The sequence below is a fragment of the Spinacia oleracea genome, chromosome 5, assembly GCF_020520425.1.
Source record: "Spinacia oleracea cultivar Varoflay chromosome 5, BTI_SOV_V1, whole genome shotgun sequence".
NCBI lineage: Eukaryota > Viridiplantae > Streptophyta > Magnoliopsida > Caryophyllales > Amaranthaceae > Spinacia > Spinacia oleracea.
In genome coordinates, this window is record NC_079491.1 from 45,424,341 (window position 1) to 45,431,711 (window position 7,371).

The 7,371-nt window shown below is 38.6% G+C and overlaps 1 long non-coding RNA gene across 1 annotated transcript; it reads right to left on the reverse strand.

Moving 5' to 3' along the window:
• Nucleotides 1–6,160: 6,160 nt before the first annotated feature.
• LOC130460952 (uncharacterized) lies at nucleotides 6,161–7,161 on the reverse strand. Its single transcript, XR_008921188.1, has 2 exons — nucleotides 7,060–7,161; nucleotides 6,161–6,408 (listed from the first exon to the last, which is right to left on the reverse strand). It is a non-coding gene; the product is annotated as an uncharacterized lncRNA (long non-coding RNA).
• Nucleotides 7,162–7,371: the final 210 nt, after the last annotated feature.

Here is a 7,371-nt window from a genome sequence, read left to right on the forward strand (position 1 = left end):
TCTAATGGATAACATACTTGCAATTTCGCTCGGAAGCACATCAATGAATCCACTCACAATGGCAAACATCCTCGATTTTCACTACACTTATTTACTCACCTCTAACACACTACAGAAAAATAGTTCACACTCCCTATTCATCAATTTCCTCACTCGCATTACAGAAATAACTAAAGGTTTTTGGACTTCTCAAAACATCTACACGAGTTCAACCTTCCAATAGGGTTCCTTAAACTTACTTTCTGAATTTCACAGTCTACCTTAGCCTTGCACAAGCTTAGCCAGTCCATCCCAGGAATTACATCTAGGTCCCTCAGATTAAACCTTATCAAATCAGAAGGAAAACGCAATCTTTTATCTTCAAAGGAAAGTTCTTAAACAACTTGGTACACCTTAAGGTTACACCAGTAGGTACTAAAAGGTAAATCAATCACCTCAAAATCTACTAAATTCAGACTCTTAACAACAGATGACGTAACAAAAGAATAAGTTACTCCCAAATCAACCAACGTTTCAACTAGCACAAAGTTAATAGGAAAAGTACCATGAACTACGTCTGCAGAATGTTCAGCTTCATTCCTACTCATCACGAACAGTTTGCCCGGAGCCTTATTATGGTTGTTGTTATCATTTGCAGGCTTATTATAGTTCTCTTGATTGTTTTGTGCCCCTCAAGGCTTTGAATTTTGACCTCCGGACTGGTTAAACCTCACTTGATTTCCACTTCCATTACCATTTTGTTCCTTTTTCTGCTTAGTGAAACACTCATATTTCCTGTGGCCCATTTTCTGACAGTAGTTACAGGTCACTAAGTCTCCTTTGCAATTCCTACCAGGGTGATTGTTACTGCACATCTTGCAATGATGCACTCTCTCAAATCGGTTTGTATTGTTGTGGTGCCCCTGATTGTTTCCTCCTTGGAAATTTCCATTTCCATTTCCGTTTCTATTCCTTTTAAAGTTCTCTTGGTTACCCCAACATTAAATCTTTTCTCTTTTCCCCAATTACCACAGTTTTCTTGTCCCTTCTGAACTGCAGACCATAAATATGAGCAGCTCTCCCATACACTGTGTCTAAGGATGTAAAAGTTTCCCCACCTAATCCTAGTTGAATCTCATCAGTCAACCCTTGCTCAAACCTTTGAGCTTTTAGTTCCTCCGTGGCTACAACCTCAGGTGCAAACCTCGATAGTGTTATAAATTTACTGTAATATTCTACAAAAGTCATACTCCCCATTCTAAGGTTTATAAATTCTTGGGCTTTCTGTTTTCTCATAAAAGGAGGATAAAGCTTTCCCCTCAAAGCAGTAACGAAGGAATCCCAATTAAATTCTTCAGCATCCCTAAGTCTAACCCCATTTCCCTTCCACCACAGATCGACCTCATCCTTTGATATATGACAGCTTGACCTACTCTCATACTTCCAGGGCAACTCACAGCCTCAAACAGTTTCTCAAACTCCATAATCCAGTTTTCCAGGAAGGTAGAATCTGATTGACCCTTGAAATACGGTGGCTTAACCTTAGAAAGTCTTTCAAACATTTCCCCTGCAGAATCGGGGCGTTCAGTTCTTTCCTAGGTCAGTTTTTCTGCCAAGAGTTGAATAGCGGCAGCTAGGTCGTTGTTGTTGGTCATTCTAGAACGTGACCTGAAATTAATATACTCTGTCTTAGATTCTAAACGATACTTACACGTCATTCTATACCAAGCAATATTTTATTTGACAATAGAGATCGCCTCAATAAACAATATTCACATAAAATCATTTACGAAGGTGCAACCATCATTTACGAAGGTGCAATAATCATTGCAAAATAATCCTCCTCGATCATTCGTGAACGACATTCACATAAAGGACATCCGATCGAGGGAAAACAAATCAAATTCAATCATCACAAATAATAATAATAAAAGAAATTATTACTCTTCGGGTGCCCAAACTAAATCATTGACCACTGGGATAATTAAATATTTAACTTTAATTCCTCAAAAGAAACTTTTATTCCTCAAAAGAATATTAATAACAATTTCTAAACCATAATAACGTACTTGTCCCAAAATAAAATAAAAGCGCTATGCAATAAATTTAAACTACCTTTGGGCGACTTGTCCCACATTATTCCCAACATAAATAAATAATGAAACAATCTTAGAGGGAAACATTATCAATCTTGTTCTTTGATTCCTTATAGCTTTCTGGAGTAAAGGACTCGTATTTAAACTCATCCTCATCCTCGGTATTAAAATATAGTTTTCTCTGCTTTGTGGATCTTCGTAGTCTTTGAGACTAAGGTCATCCTCCTCTAGCTCAGTATCACTACATTATAAATATCAACTCTAGTATGCCCTCTAGCACGGTCAAACTCACGAAGGGCTTCCTCATCCCTATCAGGCTCTCCTATTCTTAATATATGACGCATACTGCGTTCAAAGCTGGTGTAACTATTAATGTCAGACTCATAATCCATTTCATTCTCATGATCACTTAGTACAATTGGGTTGCTCTTGAATCCTAGCAAGATATTCACATCTAAACAACACTTTCTTCACAAAAATATCAGTGGTCTCTATATCGATCTTTCTAGAGAGATCCTATGTTGGTGTACTTGGAAAAAATTATTTTATTCCTGAAATAAACAATTTCAGGTCTCACTAATCACTTCCCAACCAAATCATAATCAAAATTCGATAACACAATAAGTTTGGTGGAAGCAAACAATTTCTATTATGTACATATAATTGCAACATTTAAAAAATAAACACATGCACGTACATAACAATTAATTTCTTATGCTGCCATTAACTAGATACTAATGCACATGTAATTCTATCTTATATGCCCTTCTTATACTACCCATCTCTCGTAAACTAAAACATTGAAGTAATTTAAATAATAAAATAAAACGAGAATAATGATAAGAAAATAAGAAAATCAAATAATAAATAAACAAAAATATAAATTTAATAAAATAAAATAAATTAAGAAAATTCGTAGCAAATAAAATCGTAAATGAAGTTATTAATTCGAAAAAAGAATTTATATTTCCTAAAACAAATACTTATAACCTCTTAAAGCAACTAAAAATTTCGAACTTCTTTAAAAAAAATTGTGTGAGGGGGTCGAAAAAGCACGAGGCTAATGCGTGACCTTGTCCCTCGTGGGTGTGACGTTTCTTTTTTGTCAAATCAAGTGTAATTGGATTTCCTGTGAGTTTACACCCAATTGACTAGTAATATAGGAGTCGCCATTCAGTTTTTAACGACAATGAGAAAAACTGACAAAACCCGGTTATCGTGACATAAAGGGAGTGCAATTATGTTTGACCACGACGGCCGTAGGTTCCCTTGTGATCCCTGGTGTGGGGATCTCTCAACATACACCCGCAAGGTAGAGATTGAGGGTTCGGGGGACTGTAACTACCGAGAGGAGTACTCGCTCTTCGATAACTCCAGAGGCAGGATATCCTTAGCTCAGCATAACTAATTGAAGGGACATGCGTTAACTATTAAACTAATCTGAATTGATTTTAACAATATGCAACATATAGTACTAGATTGAGCGCGATTATCTTGTTTAGATTGATTTAAGGGACCTAGCATGATAATCCAATTTCCCAACATATTATCTTTATTAGGCGTGATAGAACAATCAGATTTAATTAGTTTAACAGTTCATAAAAGGGCGAGGAAAGCAATTAAACCATGGAAAAGGGACACATTACGACGCACCCTTGAGAGGTGCGTCACGGTTCTCAGAAAACTAACCACTTTGACTTTGCTATTTCTCCTTTTATTTAACGAATCTCAAATTATGGGACATGATACGATCTGTTCGATGTTTGGATCGATTGCGACAGAACGCGTGATCAGTTTTGCAGCGTGAGGCTTAGGCTTAGGGGTTTAGAGTCAATACTCAGAATAATAATTGTGTGTTGTTGTTTTCACGTCGAACTTAGGGCCCTATTGATAGAAAAGAGTTCGTGGAAAGATAGAATTGTAGAACTCTAATCCACGAGGAATTAGGAAAGAACACGTCCCAGGTAACTTCAGCGCCCAAGGCTGGGCACCGAAGATTTCGGCGCCCAGAGCCAGGCGTTGAAAATAGGGTCTGGGCCGTTTCTTTGTCAGATTAGGATTCTTAAAATCCGGAGTGTATGAGACTTTAATCGAGTCTTTTAGTGCGTATTAATTTTATGATGGAATGAATCTAGGCTTTAATCGAGTCTCTCGCAATTTCTATCTCATTTAGGATTTATGTTGGAGTGCAACACCTAATTCTGACAGGTTTCTATCTTTTATGACTTGCCACTTTTAACAACTACCCATTACGTCAGTTACCATTTTTAGCAGGTTTCCATAAATAGCAGGTTTCTATAAATAGCAGGTTTCGGGTGAAATAAAAAGGGGAATTGAGATTCGTTATTTTATAGGAGATGCGTTGTCAAGTGGAGATTTATGTTCTCATTATCGAACCTTCCCTTTCGGGAATGGGGACAAAAGTAGGTGTCTACAGTTAGCCCCCACTTTGACTGAGTCTTGGAGTAAGACGATGGTCAAAGTATTAGACGGAGTGCGTCACACAAGCCATGGTGACCTGCTTTTGCGAGGGTCTCACGAGCCCCCGAGTGATAACATTTGACTTAAGGGTCATCACTTGAAGTGTCGACATATCCCTTACGTGTCATTGGGATTTGTCAACGGATAGTATAGAAACCCCCTCACTTTGTCATTGGAAGTATCTAAAGAGACGTAGAAACTCCCTCACTTTGTCATTGGGAGTAGCTACAGATGTTTTCGAAATTAAAGCTATAAAGTGTAATTGGGCCTGGCCAAGCCCAACCACGAGGTAAAAATATTTTTAAAGATTCTCATTTTCAGGGCTAGCTAAACGAGAAAACCCCTTGTTTTTATGGGACGTAAATCGAAGGAAAATCCAGCACATCGTTCTTTTTTGGAAAAACAGAAAACCAATCCTTTAATTTTTGGAAAAAGGGAAAACCGAAAAAAAGTTATCGCTGCAGCGACTAAGGACCTGCGCGGTTAGTGACGCAGACCCCGCCGGCTAAAGATGGCGAGCCTGTCCGCTAAGGGTGGACACCCCGTCCGATAGAAGTGGACGAATCTGTTTTTGAAGTTTGAAAATAAGGACCTACGCGGTTTGTGACGTAGACCCCGCCGGCTGAAGATGGCGAACCTGTCCGCTAAGGGTGGACACCCCGTCCGATAGAAGTGGACGAATCTGTTTTTGAAATTGAAAATAAGGACCTACGCGGTTTGTGACGTAGACCCCGCCGGCTGAAGATGGTGAACCTGTCCGCTAAGGGTGGACACCCCGTCCGATAGAAGTGGACGAATCTATTTTGAAATTTGTTTGTGCTTTTTGAAAATAAGGACCTACGTGGTTTGTGACGTAGACCCAGCCGGCTGAAGATGGCGAGCCTGTTTTTGTTGTTTTTGAAGATTTTTCGAAAACTGAGGACCTGCGCGGCTGAAGGTGGGCGAGCCCTGTCCGCTGAGGGTGGACATCCCTGAATTCGTTTTTTCAATTTGGAACTCGCGTGGTTCGTGACGCGATCTTGCCCGCTGAAGATGGGCAAGTTCCAATTTCTTTGTTCATTGTGATTTCTTTTGAGAATTTCCTTTTATTCATTCTTGTAGGAGCGAATTCTTTCGAGGGATGCTCGGATTTAGTTGCAACCTGAATGTGGGTTGACAACGTGTTTAGACGGACCATTGTCTTGTGGTCATCATCTTTCATGGTTTTGAGCTAGTCTTTACGGCTCAATTTTGCCACTACCAGGGTCCTTGATTAGGGGACTATGTATAAGTATCAACGGCGAACTTTGTCTCGAGGTTGTAATCCGGTTTTATCTTTTGAGATTATCCAAACACGGGACTTCGTACAGCGTAGTCTGGGAATATTGTTTTAACTTTGCATATAGGGATGGCAATTGGGCGGTGCGGGTACGGGGGCCCCCTCCCCCGCACCCGTACCCGCCAAAAAAATTTACACCCATCACCTACCCGCCACCCGCAGCGGGTATAATTTTTTCGTCCACACCCGTCTATGCGGGTACATTCCTATAACCGTACCCGCTCCACCACCCACGTGGATATCCACCAACCGCTTTTACCCGCCTGTACCCGCCTCCTTAATAATATAATAAAATAATAAAAAAAATCTTGTTTATATGACATGTTTATCAATGTTCTCAAACTAACAATAAAAGTATTTTTAGAACGTTCTTAAATACCGAAAATTAATAATTTCACCATAAATTACTTAAAGAAATACACAAATCTCAATCAATACACACAACATTTGCTCCCATATACAATCTTGCATCATCTTCATCTTCGACATCGTCCTCAATATCATATATATTCACCACCTTAACGACACCACCACCTGCAAAATTGCATAAATTTATATAATTAGAGTCTAAATTAGATTTTAATATATCATAAATTATTACTCTACGTCTGAAAATAATTTGCTAATGCAAATTGCCAAGTTGAAGCGCATCTCAGGGAGATCCTCAATTAAAACATCAAATAATAAAATAGCAAAACTATTGACTATTTACCAGTTAATAATAATTTGCTAATGTAATTGCCCTTTTTTATTCTATTTCACACAACATTACTATTTACCAGTTACTACATCCATAATTTTCAATTCCAGAAGTATATTGTTCATCAGTACACAGTCCAAGCAGAGGAACAAACTGAGACTTCAAATATGCTTTTTAAAAATAGCTGAATAAAGAAAAGTCCTTCCATACTCCATATTCGATACCAAGTATTAAATTTCTTAGCTACTCAAGTCAAAATATAGAGAAATTTCTAAACCAAATTCTCATTATTATTCTGTTTCAAAGGATTAAATTCCACACATAATTTCAGAATTTGAATTATTCAGTGTAATTAACAACTCCCAAAAATCACATTACTATTATAATCACCAAAAAACGAAAGAGGAATTCAAATTAATCGAATAGGAAGTAGATAAACGAATTGTAAATAAACGAATTATAGATAAACGAAGTGTAAAACTGACTTTGAGGGATGAGATGCGGCTCGCCGGCTCGATTGAAGACGGAATGAGAAGGAGGCTCGACGGAAGACGGAATGAGATGGAGGCTCGCCGACGAAGAGAAGGAGGCGCCGACTTCACTGACTAAGTTACTAGGGTTTTCAACTTTTCATCCAAATGTGCAAATGGAGTAAATGGGCTTATTTAAAATCTGGGCTAATATATTAGTAAAATTTGTAAAAAAAATTCAAAGAATGCGGGTATAAGACATGCGGGCGGGTAGGAGGCGGGGCGGGGCGGGGCAGGCGGGTATGGAGCGGGTATGACCTAAAATCC